The sequence below is a fragment of the Psammomys obesus genome, unplaced genomic scaffold, assembly GCF_907164565.1.
Source record: "Psammomys obesus unplaced genomic scaffold, mPsaObe1.curated_primary_1811, whole genome shotgun sequence".
Taxonomy (NCBI): Eukaryota; Metazoa; Chordata; class Mammalia; order Rodentia; family Muridae; genus Psammomys; species Psammomys obesus.
The window spans coordinates 17,182,642-17,198,699 of NW_026585580.1; the positions used below are offsets into that span (position 1 = coordinate 17,182,642).

Here is a 16,058-nt window from a genome sequence, read left to right on the forward strand (position 1 = left end):
TGGAGAATTCTTACAGGGACACACTGTCACTGGAGAATTCTTACAGGGACGCACTGTCACTGGAGAGTTCTTACAGGGACACACTGTCACTGGAGAGTTCATACAGGGACGCACTGTCACTGGAGAGTTCTTACAGGGACGCACTGTCCCTGGAGAGTTCTTACAGGGACGCACTGTCACTGGAGAGTTCATACAGGGACGCTCTGTCACTGGAGAGTTCGCTGAGGGCATTGCACAGTTGCTAAGCGCCACTGGCTGCATTTGAAGTCTCCATGTACTCTGTAGGCTTGCACACACTTCCTTCAATAAAGTAAAAAAGAAAAGAAAAGAAACAACAAAAGGCAGCCTTTAAAGCAAGCGCATGCCTTCTTTTTGGTTTGTTTTGGAGCCCGGGTCTCGCCATGCAGCTCTGTGTTTGGAGGCTTTGTATGTGGCAGCGGAGAGGGCGGTGCGTGCCCTCTCGATGGGCATTTTGAACTTTGCCCTGCCTTTTGATTGGACGCTCTTCCCTTTTCAATTTCAGCCGAGGTCTGGTAACAACAAGAAGAACAAATGGGACAGAATCACAAAGAATAAAGACAGGAAATAAAGTGGGGGGGGGGCACGAAAGGAGGTTCACTGTCTTCAGTTTAATTCACTTCACACATCCCCAATTCTTTTGTGCAGAACACTAGCTTTGTGCTGTGTTGGTGAGCTTTGGGGTTGCTAGAATGTGGGGAGGGATTCTCGCAAAGGTGCGGCAGGCGAAGAGCAAAGCGTGTGGAGAGCCCTGACATTTCCTGAGAAGCAGCTGGCCATCCGGGTTGTGTGTGCGTTGCCGGCCCGATTCTCTATGTTCTTAACGAACGCTGATCTGTTGGGAAGGGGTGAAGTGAGAACTGCCCAGCAAGACTGGGAAATACTTTCTGAGATTAACCTGATCTTTCTAAGAGGGTAATTCATTCTTGAAAGTCATTCTCAACAGCACTTGCACTGGGTAAAAGCTTAGGGCCTGCAGGCCGTATTGGCATAAATCCGACCGTCTAACTAGAAGAAAAGCCTGACGGCTGTCCTCAAGGAATGGTGAGGGTCTCTCTAGGCCTTCCAGCATCGAGCCAGTCCGTGTTCAGTGCTAGCCAAGGTGAGCATGCACAGGTAATGAAAGAGCAACAGCTCGGCCACATCCCAGCAAGACGAGCCCTGTGCTGGGCTGGTGCAGCTGTGCGTTCTTCCTCTGAAAGTCTGCGGTCCAAGTGCCTCGGCCTGGCCCAGGCCCTGCGGAGTTTCGGGTATGAAGACTCAGCGCCTGAAGACTATAGAAATAGCCCCTCCCCCAAATTACAAAATCTGAGCAGTTCTGGTCCCAGGCATTGCAGATATGGGAGATTTAACCTGTCACACTAATGAATATCTTGCTTTCTGAATACATTTATGTTTTGAAGAAATATGCTAATGCTACATAATACTGCGTGTTCTGTTACTCGAATTTACCTTTCAGCAACACAGTGTGAGCAATTTTTCAAGGCAATGATTTTTTTTTTTTGTCAAAGCGTTAGGGGTCGGGAGCTCCCTGTGCAAGCAGGAGGAACTGAGCTTAGTTACCCAGCGCCCACGCGAAAGCCAAATACAGCCCGGCACCAGGGAACAGAGGCCCTGGGGGGGGGGCCTCCCTGGCCAGGCATCTGGCTAACTGGAGGGCTCCAGATTGGTGAGAGACGGTCTCAAGGCTAAGAAAAGTGAAGGCAGTGATGAAGGAAGACAGCAAAGGCCCCCTCCCGGCCTCCACACCTTCCCACGTGTCACTGCCGTGTGCCCCAGGAGCTTTTGAAGTGTGCCGCACTCTGGTTAAATCTTCCCAGGCTGTGAGACATTGTTTTCTTTCACGTTGTTGGCGATATGAAAGGCAAAATCATCACAGTTGAATCCTTATGTCTCCTTGTGACTGTTGCCTGGGGGTAAGCTCCCAGACTCGGAATCCCTGCTAAATTAACGCTAGGAGTGTGCTAGGTAAGCGCCCATCGCCACATTTCCATTGGCACCGGGTTTTAGTTATTTATTTAACAAGAAATCAACTTGTCTGAATGAGCAATTAGCAAAGAGCATTTCTCGTTGTCCTGAGTGACTTTGGTAAAACCTTTCGGGAAACTTCTGGCCTCTTCTCTGTCTTTTTTTTTTTTTTTACCGTAACTTCTGCTGCCAACCCAGTTTCAGAGGTCTGTGACCTCCTTTGTTGTCTCTCAGAAAGTGTGCTGCGGGGTGGAGCTAGCTTCCTCTGCTCTGGCGTTTACCTGGGTGTGTGGCAGGGTGGGGGGTGGGGGGTGGGGGGTGGAGGGTGTCTCCTCTTCATGATTTTATCTCTTCTTTAGACCTGATGCTTTGATTCAGCGGCAGCAGCCTCTGCTGTGGAATGTTGTAAAAATAGCCTCCCTGTCACTGCTTAATCAGGCAGCGTTTAGGAGGCCAGACCATCCTCTCACAGGCTCTCTCCCCACCGGTGTGTGTTGGTCGCCAATGGCCTGAGAGTGGGGGGGGGGAGTGTATGAGTGTTCTCTCTCCATGCTTGCCTGGATTGGGGTTTGACCCCTTGCTGGACTTGGAGCAAGCACATCTGGAGGAAGCCAGCGTCAGACAAAAACTGTTGTTACCTAACTCCTTAAGGAAGGGAATATTCCAAAGAGGAAACTCTTTGGAGATTTGAGAAAGAATCAACCCACCGGGAGTGGTGGTGCACACCTTTAATCCCAGCACTCAGAATCTCTGTGAGTTCAAGGCCAGCCTGGTCTACAAAGAGGGTCCAGGACAGCCAGGGCTGCACAGAGAAACCCTGTCAAGGAAAAAAAAAAAAAAGGATCAACCCAGACAGAGCTTTTCTAGGGCAAAAGGATGGGTTGGTTTGGTCTATGCTGAGTGTGTCTGTAAAGCTCTTACTGGGTGTTTCTAAGCAACACTGAAACAGGGACTTGACCAGAGCGTGACTCAGGGCACAAGGACAGGGCGGCTTACTGCGTCCCCTGCCCAGTGTGGGCCAAACTGCTCTCCTGAGGGGTGAGGCCCCAGTGCTGGTCAAATCTCCCAGACCCAAGACCCAGGCTGGGTCCTTTTCACACCCACATTGGGAGGAATCAGCATTGCTAGCTTGTTTTGAAGAAGGAAACTGAGGCACAGAGGAGTGAATCTGGAGACGTCACATCAGAGGTTGTGATGAGGTAGCATTCTCAGTGAAGACAGCCTGACTCTGGAGCCTAGGGGACGTACAGAGAGTGTTGAGGCGTGTGAGTCTGGGCAGCTTCAGTCGTGCTGTTCACTTGGGCTGTGCTTACATCTCGTTAGATCTATTGCTGTTTGCTTTTCTTTTCCACACGTATTATTTCATATCTCTCCCAGGGGCCTAGGCATCGCTAAAGATCCCAAAGCTGCAATTTCTTGAGCCACAGTGTCACGATGCCCCATGTGGAAAATTCCAGCCACCAAACTTGGCTTCATGCACAAGATTACTCAAAACATTTGTTAGGTAGTGGACAGGCAATGGTGAACAAATGGACCTCATGTTTATGCTTACATCTCGCCCTTACATTTCTCTTTATGCTCATGCAAATATTCCAAGGCGTGGGGAAAAGCCCACAACCAAGACACTTTTGTCCCAACTCAGATAAATGATCCTCATCATTTTTCTGTTCTTGGGCCAGATGAGCTAGGCAAGGTTCAGAAGGTCAGTAAACAGCCCACTGTGAAAGCTACCAGCCTGTGCCACGGGGCCCTCCCCAGTGGACTGCTCGTGTTCATGGTTCGTCCATCAAGCATCCTGAGGCCGTAGTTCTGCTACCTTTGGGGGTGTTGAGGCTGCAGGCTCTGCAGACTCGCCCACTCAGCAAGCCTATCGAGGGAGCTCAGGACTGTCCCAGAGAAGGCTGGGAGGCAGTGCAGGCATAGGGATGCAGGCTAGCTCTAGTTTCTCACGAGCAGCTTCTCCGTCTTCCCTCTGCCCAGCTGTCCGTGTTATAAAACGGGCACACGTACAACCACAGAGGGATTTCTATTTACTTTCTGTTAAACTTTTCCATGAATTTTAAATTTAACTTACTGGCAGTGCCCTGCACTGGGCCTAAGGCCTTGCACAGCAGGCAAGCAGCTGTTTCCCCGAGCTGCATGCCCAGGCCTAAGCCCTGTGGGAGTGAAACCCTGTAGGCAGGACACTGAAATACACAGCAAACGGTTTGCCAGTCTTCGTACACCTCCTCCCCAAGCGTGACTTCAGGGGTCATCCGGATGGGAAGGACATTCTGTAGGTCGCTGACTGTTTACAGTGGTGCATGATTTACTTGCACAGTTTAAACATCTGTTGTGTGTAGGGCAGAGTGTCTCCTGCCTTCCCAGTCTCTTCTTCCTCGGGCCATCTGTGCCAGGCACTCTCCTGAGGGCTGTGTCCACCTCCTCCTCCCTGATAGCCGTTCTGTATTCCACTCCACCTCTGTCTGCTGAGCTGGATTTTAGCTTCCTGGAGGTCTCCGAAGGCGTTTGCTGTCTTCTGCTGTACTCACCAGCGTTGCAGTGAACAACAGCTCGCCCGACACTTGCAGAAGTTCAAGCACACGTGTGTGCAGGCCAAATGTGACTCAGACGTACATACCATTTCCTATCCACCCCTCAGCAGCTGATGCCAGGGAGCAGCCCCGTCAGAAAACCCGAGTGCACCCCTCACCACCACGTGCCAGTGTGTGAGTGTGTGTATTTGTGTGGTGTGGTATGTGTGTGTATTGTGTGTGTTGTGGTGTGTGTATTATGTGTGTGTATGTGTGTGTGATGTGGTGTGTGTGCTCACGCATGTGTGGTTGTCAGTTGGTGATATCAGGCGACTTTCTCCATTGTTTCCATCTCCTCTTTTGAGACAAGGTGTTTCCTTCAACCTGGACTTCGCTGTGTTGGGTGGACTGGCTTTGCGGCACGTCCTCAGTGCTGGGGTCATGGGCACACGCTGCCAGCCCTAGTTTTCACATGGCTCTTAGGCATGTGAGCCCTTGTCCTCGTGCTTATGCAGCAAATGCTTTACTGCCTGAGCCCCCACCAAGCCCACTAAGCTAGCGTTTATTGAAGGGGAGGTGAGGTCAGTGTTTACCAGTGTTACCGCTTTAAGGCCAGTGTGTTAGTCTCCAAATGAGTGAAGTTGGGCATCTGGTTTTTTTGGCTTAAAGTTATCCTTGATCATTACTTCTATTCACTTAGCAATCAGTTTTTGACGACTTGCTCTGTGTGTGGCCATGCGATGCCAATAGATGAAGGCGATCTGGCCACCACTGGGCAGAGGCGTGAGCTGGAGATTCATGTGGGAAGTGCCATGAAAGACTGAAGGGCCGTGTAGACAACCAACGGCTGGGGTCTATCTTGGTCTGATGATTGCGACTGTGTGAGGGAAAGCAGGGGGTCTTAGACACAAGATGGAGCTGCCTGGAGAGAGGGCACAACATCCTCAGAGGTGCCGGAAGAGCCAGGCGTGGCACACACTCATATTCTCTCTCAGAAGCCAGAGGGATCACAAGTATGAGGCCAAGCGGCCTACAGAGTGAGACCAGATGCTGCCTCAAACGCAACAGTCAGGCCATGTCTAGCTGAGGACCACAAGTGTCTTCACGTAGTGGTGAAGGGAATAGGGGAGTGGGCCAGATGAGCTGCACTCTGGGGCAGATCAGGGTGGGCACTGGGGCAGAGGTAGGAATTCCTATTTTGTTGGGAACGCCAGGTAGACTGGGTTGTTGGTAGGAAGATGGAGCTGGAGCCTTCACCTTTGACCCTTGCTGACTGTACCTGCTCTCCTGGGTGTTACTGGGGAGGAACATACCCTCTTCACCAACACCTTCTGTGCTTGCCTCAGCGGCTTATGACCAGGGGTGAGGGGGGACGCTGCGGGAAGGACCTGTGCTTTGCCCAGCCCTGACCTCGGCCTGCGGCAGGTGAGAAAAGCTTTGTCTGAAGTGGCCATTGGAAGCACGGCTCCACCTATCAAGAGCATTCTCGTCTGCTGCTATCCTCACTGAGCATTCTGACAGGTTTAGGGATATCTGGGAAATGACTCCCTGGAGAATTCCCGGTTCCAAATCCAGCCCTGTGCTGAGCTCTGTGCCAGGCGCTCCAGGTGGGCAGAGGAGGAGGGGGCAGGGCGGGAAATGGAAACACAGAAATGAAGGAAATTGGGAGCAGCTGTCAGTCCACCCTGAGAGGCTTCCGCTGCTGACAGTCAAACGAATGCAGAGTGGGGATGGCGAGGAAGGCCCACCACCTCTGGTACAAGATAGCAACAGACCCACTGAGCATGGCTGCTGAACATGACTGGGGCCCTGCTTGGCGTACTCAGCATCTCGAGGTCTGGAGGCTGCTGTTGGTGGGCTTTCTAAGTCTGTTTCTATGGCCGCAGCTGGGCCGAGGTCACCTTTAGAGGTGGGAATCAGAGGTTTTCCTCAGCACCACTGCATGGACAAGGGGGAGGCCGAGGCTTCCCAATTTCAGTGGCTGGTGAACACTGCCGCCTGGACGCACTACGGAGCCAACCACCCAACCACGGTTTCCAGTAAGTCCTGTAGCCCGTAGCAACTGGCTGGTGTTCTCTCTGGTCCATTACTGTGGGCCGACCGGCTCAGGTTGGGGCTTGCATTCCTGGTGGCTCTAAAGACAGAGTCCATATCATGAAAGAAAGAGAGGAAGGAGACAACACAGGTCTGATCAGCCACACCCAGACCCACCTCTAAAGCTAAAGTGTCCTAGGTGATCATTTGTGGCCAGAGAAGATTATAGTTACATGTATGTGCGTGGGAGTGGGGGTGCCTGGGACACAGCTTTGCAGATTCAGTGACCCCAGGGCAAGCGGTGATGGATCAGGTTTTCACGGACCCATGCACACCTGGACAGGAAGTGGGCAGCCGTCAGGCCAGCTGGCATCCCAGCAGCTTTGCCACCTGGTCCAGGGAGACGGACAAGGATTATTTCTGAGAAGTGACTTCACAAGTGAATTGCAAATGCATGACCCAGTCAGAACGGCTCCAGGCAGACTCAACAGGGCTGCGAGGTGTCAGCGACAACACAGGGTTAAGAGCCAAGAGATGTGCAGTCACCTCTGGCTGTCTGCAGGGGACGGTTCCCGAGTCTTCAGTTGGCACCAAAGTTGAAGGATGACCAGCCCATTACACGAAATGGTACGGTATCTTGTGTACAGCTGCCTGTAGACTTGACACCACTTCTACGTAACAAGTGATGTCTGTACGATCTAAGTGCTGTGTGTCTGCTGCCATGCTAGACTGTATGCAGTAGTGGCAAGATGAAACATCTGTGCGTGAGCAGCACAGACACTTTGTTATGTTTCTGGATATTTCCCACCTGTGGTTGTCTGAACATGTAAAGGTGGAATGTATGGTTTTGAAAAGCCAATTGTTTACAAAACCAGGGTCATAAACCTTGACATACACCTGTAGAAACTGAAGCACATATGGCAGGTGTCAGAGATTTGGGGTGTTTGGTTTCCTTGTCCCTGTGCAGAATGCTGGCTCAGCCCTTAATCCCAGCGTGATATCAGAAGGCAGGCTCTCTCGGAGACACTTGGGTTCTGAGGGTAAGGCCTTGAGCCTGTGACTAGCAGTTATCAGAAGCTGCTTAGCTTTCTTTTGGCCAAGGGCATACACAGCAAGGAGCCAGGGACTGGCAAGCCAGGAAGCAAACTGTCGCCAGAGAGCGGATCTGCAGGTGCCTGGACCTTGACTTCCAGCCTCCAGATCTTCGGGAAATATGCGTTTGTTCGAGCCATTCTGTCCATGATAACTTGTTATAGCAGCCACAGGGAACTAAGGCGCTATGCCAGGTCAGTCCACAGCGACGGTGTGGACAGATGTGAATACGAAATCGTAGCAAATACTTCAGCCAGCGCTAGTCTGAACACCTCCAGAAATGGTGAACGGACAAGCAAGGGTGTTGTTCTATGGCTGCTCTTTGTGGATGTCTGGCTCCTTTTACCATTTGAGAGGGGCAATCTCCGGGCTTGAAGATGTCTCTTCTGCAGCGACGCTGAACTTCTTAGCACTAACATTGGTTCCTCTTGTCTGAGGTCGGTAGCAGGGCTGCTCAGGCATTGCTACTGAGAACAGAGCCCAGCACAGCCACAAAGCCAGCACATTCCAGAGCCATAATTACACCCCAGAGGTTGATGCGGCTCCCATAATTCTAGAACTTGACTGGAAATCCTGAGTCAACCACTCCTGGATGCTTTCTTGCCTGCTTGCTGGCCTCTTGACCCCTCTGTGTTCTTGAGATGATGGAACGGCCATACAGTCTTGGAAGCTGAACCTTCCAGGACAGCCTCTTGGACTAGCGGCCACCTCCCCAGGAAGTTTCCCAGCAGAGGGTTGGCAGGCACCCATCTCCCCGATGCCACATCCGGGGGCTTTTAAGGCACTGATTGCATTTCTCCCACGGGTTTTGCAATTTTCAATTTCTTCCTAAGGAAATTGGGGCTCAGCGATAGGAGTTTTTTTTGGCTGTAGCGAATCTACAGAAGACTTGGGATTTGAACACTGGGCTCTTGGATTCTCAGACTTCTTTTTGCATCGTTGCCAAAGTGGTGAAGTGACCTGAGGAAGGAAAACAGTCTTTTATGAATTTTTGTTTCATGGGCCTGCATCAGTGTCTCCATGAAGATATTGCCTGGTGCTCTTGGCAGTGGTGAGGGGGTATTGAATCCTTTTTTAAGTCCAGATAGTTGTGAGTGACCACCACATGGGTGCTGGGACCTGAAGCCAGGACTTCTGTAAGAGTGCAGGTACTCTTGGCTGTTGAGCCCCTGAGAGAAATTTTGAAGCCTTTTGGTTGATTTATCATGGGGTTACAGCCTGAGAAACCGACTGTAAATTGGAGCTGTGACTGGACAGCACACACAGTCCACTGACCCCAGCAGACACCGCTGCTTGGAGCACAGCGTCTGTCCAGTAACTGATTTATGATGACCTGGCTGACCCGGGAGCTTGCTGCAGCTGCCCAACATCAGCCGGCTACAATCCTGCACATCAGCAGCCAGGAAAAGATCCAAATTCACAACCCGAAGCACAGTTTCTATTGGAAAAGCCTCACTCTCCAGCCACCTAGGTGTGAGCTGCAGGCTGAGCCACAGTGAGTCTGGGTCGGTCTACAGTCTAACAATGTCTGGGCCACACGTTTTTCAGCTTGCCAACACTGAGCTGATTTAGGCTTCCTACAACCAACTCTGAGGATATTGTCCGCGCTGGCACCTGTAGATAAGCCAGTGTTTAAAAAAGGCTCATGTAAAAGTCTTGTTTAACCCCTGAAAGAATCACTCCCAGAAAGTTGGTAACCATTTATGCCAAAACCAATACAACTGGATACATTTAGCAACAAAGTGTACACAGAAGCATCTTGGGAACCCAGCAGCAGTTTCCGTGGAATAGTTAATAGATTCTGCCAGAAGTGGGTGGGGGAAATCTGGCTTCCCCAACAGCATCATCTTCCTCCTAACTAGTCTCTGAAAGCATTTTCGGAAGTTCTCAGGGTTCTTCCTCAGAGGGGGTTAAATCTATGATTCTGCCCTATGATTTCACCCCGAAGACAGCATATATATATATTGAAACTTCTTTGACTCAAAAAAAAAAAAAAAAAAAATCTCATACTTACCTGGCAGGGGAGTTACCATGATCATGAAGGTGGTTTTCCCAGGGCGAGGCTTATCCATCGCACTCCGGATGTGCTGACCCCTTCGATTTCCCCAAATTCAGGAAACTCGACTGCATAATTTGTGGTAGTGGGGGACTGTGTCCGCGCTCTCCCCTGAAAAAGAAAAAAAAATTCTCATGTGAACCTGCTACAACTGCAGTTTCCCTCAAAGTTTAAACACTTGTCTGTGTTAGCTCCTCACGGGGCTAAGTCACGGGGACTCACGGGGACAAAGGAAGGTTAGCGTGTTTGCTGTGTAAGACCTGGGGTCTCACAGCTCAGGAGTTCAAGATCGCGCCCTTCCCAGAAACTCCCCCAGACCAAGACTCGTTGCAAAAGCAAGAGGTTTATCAACCATTGCGCAATGGGGTCACCCCTGCCGGTCAGCAAAGAGTGGCACCGGGAGACAAAGGCCTTTAGGTTTTTAAAAGAAAAATTGCGGGAGATTTGAAGTTGCAGTCTTGGCAATCTAGGATTGGATGAGGAAGCTGTAAAGTAAGATAATTGGTTAGTCTTAGGTGCTCAAGGTCCTTTTGGCTGGAGGTCAAAAGCTACTCAGAAGAAGTCTAGGTTTGTTGCTAAGAAATGCTATCTCAAAGACAGGAGTTTTTCTTTTTGCTGAGTGAAGGTCATTGCTTGCTTGCCTTTTTTTCTATCTGTCCTCATAGATAGGGTCACATTTTTCCATTCTCTGGAAAGGTACTAAGAGGCTTTAGCTTAACCTAAACCTAAAACTCAAAACTATAGGCTTTAGAAGACATATAAGTTACAAAGTTAGTCTAACCCTTTCAGCTGTTGTAGGCAAGAAAGGGAGCCAGGCAGTGCCTCTGCCTGCCTCTGTGTAGACCAAGAGAATCAGACTGAGCTTTGTTCCAGCATACAAGCCGGAGTCTGTGCTCATGTCCCCCGAGGTGATGCTTTTTAACAATTTGGTAAGGCCACGTGCCCTAGCGCACAGAAACCAGGTTCGCAGGGGAGTGTGTAACCACGGCAGGAGGTGCAGTAGAGGGGACCTCCTTTAGTGTGGGTTCACACCTCGGCGCTTTAGAGAGACCTGTACTCTTTCCCTTGCTTGGCCTCAGTCTGCAGAAGTGGATAAAAAGCAGCTGGGATGAGATTCTGGTAACCTCACCCACTCTCTGTCATAAGCAGTGGTTGTGGGTCCTGGCTGCCCACGAGAATCAGCGGGCGAGCCCTGGCAGTACTGGTGCCGGTTCTCACCCCGGGGGTTTGGGTTTGCTGGGCCTGAGAGAACACTGGGCTTTGAGTTTCACCAGGCAGCCGAGACTGTACAATGTGGTTGGAATCACTGACCCCGGAGTCACAGCTATTAAGCCAGTCAATTACCCAGGGACCGGGCCAGATCGAGCCTGTCTAGATGGATTGCCACACACCGCCTTCTGGGGGATAGTTAAGTCCATTTCCCAGAAACCCTGGTGCCTGGAAGTTCTGGAAGGCCTGTGCCTGCTGGGTGCGCATCCACTTTCTCAGGAACTGTGAGCATAGGAGCGTACGCACAGCTACTCTCACTCATTTGACAAATATTGAAACATCTGCTTTGCTTAGCTGTCATCTGCTGGAGATGGAAAATACCCGCAAAGTGTCCTAAGTGAGCAGCTGGGAGGACAGGACGAAAGCATCACTAAGGAGGGTTAGGGAGTGTCAGCAACAGGGTGGGGGTGGGGCGGTGAGGAGCCTGCAGTGTTGCAGAGGACAGAGCTTGCAAGGGTGGTTGGTCCACCTTGGGATCATGTGATAGGGTATTCGAGATGGTCTTGGGTGAGGATGGTCTCGGGTGAGGAGCTAGAGGAGGAGTGGGAGGAAGGCAAAGGAGAAGGAGGGTGGAGCTCTATGTCTGAATTTGGATACATAGGTGTGGGAGGAGGGGAGGAGAAGAGGAAATTGCAAGGATCATCAAAAGCTGGATGCTGAGGAAGCCCACTCGATAGGCACAGATCCCTCAAGGACAAGGAGAGGGACTTGCTCGAAAAGGAAGGAAGGGCGAGCGCTGGGAGCAGGCTCAGTGGGAAACACACTTGCCACACCAGTTGTAAGGACTTGAGTTTAGATCCCCAGAACTCCCAGAACGAGCTCACGGAAACGCACTCACAGATGCAATAGCACAGTTCCGTATTCCCAGTGCCCTACAGCAAGATGGCAGACAGAGATGGGCCACTCCCTGGAAGCCCACAGGCCAGCTAGCATGCAGCTAAGAGCAAGGAGAAGGACTTTCACAAGCACGGTGAAGAAAACACAGACATCCAAGGTCACCGTTTGAGGGCCACCGGCCTGTGCACAGAGGTGGGGCGGAGGAAGAGGAAGAGTTGGGAGGAGGGGGAGAGAAACAGGCTGATAGATGTTTTTAAAAGGAAGGGTAAAGGCAGGTGGAGTCAGCGGGTCTAGAGTGGTGTGCACTGTCTGGGAGGCAGCGGGAGCTTGGGCAGCAGCCTCAACCCTGGAGGCTGAGGCAGTGCAAGTGGGGCAGTAGTTATTTGGCTCTTAGTTGCCAGGAGAAATGGAGGACTTTGTCCCACTGTAGCAGGAGAGAAAGAAGCCCATGGGGGGCCCACACTTCCAACAGCCTCAGCGTTGCACTGACAAGGATGGTCTGGCTTCTAGTGCCAGTGCACAGCTATCTCTTTGCTCTACCTTCTAACGCTCCGTCAGTTCTTAAACACCCCCACTCCCCGCAGGAGCCAAAGGGCCTTTCTTTCGCCTCTGCAGGGAGCGGTTGATACAAGAAAATAAAAGGTGGCACCCTCTCTCCTGCCGGCTTTGCTGTCTTTCACTGGTGAAAAGGGTGATATCATGTTAGCTGGTCCCATTGTCCCTGGGGTCTGTGACATTTTGTGCGTAAGGTTTTCATGTTGACAGTTTCTCTCTTCCACTTCCTTGTGCTCTGCTGTCAGCTCATAGTTCCCTTGTGTTTGGCTAGATTGGAAAGAACCTCATATAAACGAGGAAGACAAAGAAGCTTCCCCATATAACAACAAACCCAGCTGTGCAAGGAAACGATGTATCGGAAGTCTTAGGTTTTCTCCTCTTGAAGGCAGTAGTTTTAGTGTCTTGGTTTCAAATATTGGGCAACACTGTTCCATAATACTCCTTGAGCTGGGCTGGAGGGCCAGTGAGCTCTCAGCTGACTCTGCTTCCCCAGGCCTGGGGATTCCCGCCACTGGGACCGGTGTTTTTGTGGGTGTTAGGGGTGGAGCTTAGGTTCTTATGCTTCTATGGGGAGCACTTCATCAGATGAGCCTCCCAGCTCCTATCAGCTACTTTTTTTCTTCCTCTTCAAGCTCTATGTCTGAGTTTGGATACATAGTCACTTTTTTCCTATTTAGAATGCAGCTGAAATCGTAGCCCTGTCCCTGCCAGTCTTTGGAGAACCAAATAAAAACCACAGCAAAGTACTTCGGATGTGACTCTTACCCCAGCATCACCTCATCCACATTTTTGCCTTCAGCTAGGGTAGGTATTGCTTTGCTTTGCTTCTGATCGAATGAGGAACTGGGTAAGATGGAAGAGCCTTGGGTAGCTCTGGCCACCTCTTCAGGCCTTTCCCACAAAAATGTCAGGAATCTCCACCCAACACAGTTAGTGCTTGGCTACTCTGTGGACATCACAAAATAACACAGATGCAAATATCACTGTCTAATGCCTTTGGATTTCCCGGATCATGAACCTGTCACCAACATCCATCTTCAGTTATTTGTGATCCAAAGAGGCACTTTTGAACTGTCATCCTGGCCATTTTCCTGCATGTTCCCTGCTTATTAATTTATTTAGGTGAATTTAGATTTATTCCAAGCCTGGGAAGTCCCCTTAGGAAAACGTTAAATGGATTTCTCTGAAACGGCCTTTGAGTGTGGAAACCGCTGGGCGGACATTTACCCAGCCAGTCCCGTGACCCAAGCAAGCCCTCGTTTCAAGAGGCAGCCTCTCTTATTAGCACCTTGGAAGAGTCCCAGAGTGCTTGCCGCCTGGAGTTTTTCATCAACATCAGACCTCTGGTGTGATAGAACACACATATCATTTCCACGAAAGAAATTGCTCTGTGTCTCCACATAGGCCTGTGTAGATACATTAACACAGTTTCTCCTGTTCATAGCATTGAGTCCAAATCTCAACCCCTTCGACTTTCCTGGCCAACAGTGGCATCTTTGTTTTAGGAGACATAAGCAGACATCCTCTGTCTACTTTGGAGTGGGGTTGGTCGTCAGGAAGGTCAAGCCGTGATGAGAAGCCTGAGACGCTCAGCCTGCTCCCCATCTTTGGCAAGGGCAGGCTACTTGAATGATCAGCCCCCAGGTGGTGAGGAGCCTATGAATATTCATGAACTAGGAGCTGGGAGAGCTTGTCCTGGGAAGCCTGCCTGGCCTGGACTCTTGAAGGCCTTCCCACAAAGCTTGCTCACCTCACCCTCTGTACCTCAGGACCAGGCGGCCTCTGCGCCCCTTGTCATCTCCATTACCATGTGAGAAGTCACTGGACAGGCTTCCTGCTCTGACGCTGTCCTAGCAAATTGCAGAATGTGAGAAGGTGTGGAGACGTAGACTCAGGGCAGAGGAGGGACCCCGCTACCCTGGAAGCAGGCATTTGCAGCATCGGGGGCTGTCTTTCGTGACCAAGCTCTCTGCTTATTCATCAGCATCAGAGTCGAATGGATGCATAGAGCACACCGCTGGTGTCAGAGAAGTCCTTGCAGGGGAACAAATATCCCCATGCCCCTGGTCACAGACCTGCGCTAAATATGGATGCACAACAGTGCAAGGGCTTAAGAAAAAACCACTCTAAATTTTACATATGCATTTAGCTTTATCAAATAATGTAGAGCCAGCTCTGTAGGCTGCAACTTTGGCATTTAAGGGATGGTAAGGATGAAGTCTCCATGCTAGCATAGTCACAGGTGGCACCTTTATTTGGAAAATTTAAACACAGTTAAAAGCTCCTACTGCTCTTCACAAACACTCCCTTGTCTGTGGACTGCTGTTCTTTTAAAACACGCAGTGCTGCCTGGTGAAGGCCAGCTAGTCCCTGTGGAAAACATTGTGAACTCAGCGCCCAAACCCAGAGTGATGGGTGTCGTCTGTGGGTTACCATTTAACCTCCCGGAAGTGTGCAAGGTGAGCTCCAGGGTGGAGACTCGGTGGCACAGTCTCAGGGGCTTCGAATTCGTCCAGTATACTGGGGAATTTGCTGAGCCGGGGCCAGCTGGCCTTCTCCACCCAACAGGGACTTAGCCTGAGGAGACTTCGAGGAAGTCACATGACCCCCCCAAAAGCTGTTAGCATTTGGTTGAATAGGTAAGTCTTATTTCTCTTCATTTCCTAGCTGTGCTGAGATACGATTGGCAGAGAAAAGCTGCATCCTTTAAGGTAGAATCGTGGTGACATGATGGATTTATTTACAGTGCAATGAGCCCTGAAATGGAGCCACTTGGCGTATCACCTTATATGAGCTATTTTTTTTTTTTTTTTGGTCTGTGGTCAGAACATTTATGAACAGCAAATGAACAAAGCAGTGTCACTTGTGAATTTAAACCTGGGCCATCACCCATAGACTCGTGTTTTAGAGTATTTTTCTAATGGTACTTTTTAAGTATTTAGTTGTGTGTATACATTCTTTGATGCTTGTGTGCGCACAAGCATGCACAAGGTGAATGTACTCACCTGTGCATGCGTGTTTAGGAGGCCGAGTGGATGCTGGCTGTCTTCCTCTCTCACTCTCCGCTTTGGTTTTTGAGGCGAGATCTTTCACTGGGCCTAGGACTTGCCATTTGGGGTGGACTAGTCAGCTGATGCTTCATCTTCACCCCTCTTCACTCCCCCAGCACTGGGGTGAAGACGGTGACTCCAAACCTGGCTTTCACATGAGTCCTGGGGATCCAGGCCAGGGGCTCGGCATCTCCTCATCGACGCTTATAGTACGAACTGGAAGGTGGAGCAGCCTTTGGAGTGCCTGGACGGTTGAAATAGGTTGAAGCAGGTCGTTACAGGCTTGGCTTTGAAGTTTACAACTGCACAAATGTGTCCTCTCAGTTTCTGCAGATCAAAAAAGCTCAGTTTGGTTTCCACGGCAAAGAGCCCAGCTCCACAAGGCAACGTGAAGGTGTAAGCCCTGTCCCTGAGCCTGTTCTTCCTCTTCCTCTATCACGGCCATGCGTTTCCCATCAGATCGAGCTGAACTCTGTCTGTCACCCACACATAGCTCCTCAGTTTGCTTCTATTGGGTAATGTTATTGTGTCAAGCAATAAGAAAAGTAATAACACAGTTGCCAAGTTGTAGATCAGATGGTCAGAAGCGCAAGTTTGTACCCTTTGACCCACATCTTCATTGTCTCCCCCCCAGCTCTGTGCAATCACTGTTCTGCTTTCTATAAA

The 16,058-nt window shown here is 50.5% G+C and overlaps 1 protein-coding gene and 1 non-coding gene across 2 annotated transcripts in view; both read left to right on the forward strand.

Moving 5' to 3' along the window:
* Nucleotides 1-16,058, forward strand: part of Il1r1 (interleukin 1 receptor type 1) — a 72,485-nt gene that overhangs the window by 1,098 nt on the left and 55,329 nt on the right. The window lies entirely within an intron of this gene.
* On the forward strand, nt 9,632-9,795 carry LOC129677713 (U1 spliceosomal RNA). The gene has a single exon (XR_008720247.1). It is a non-coding gene; the product is annotated as a U1 spliceosomal RNA (small nuclear RNA).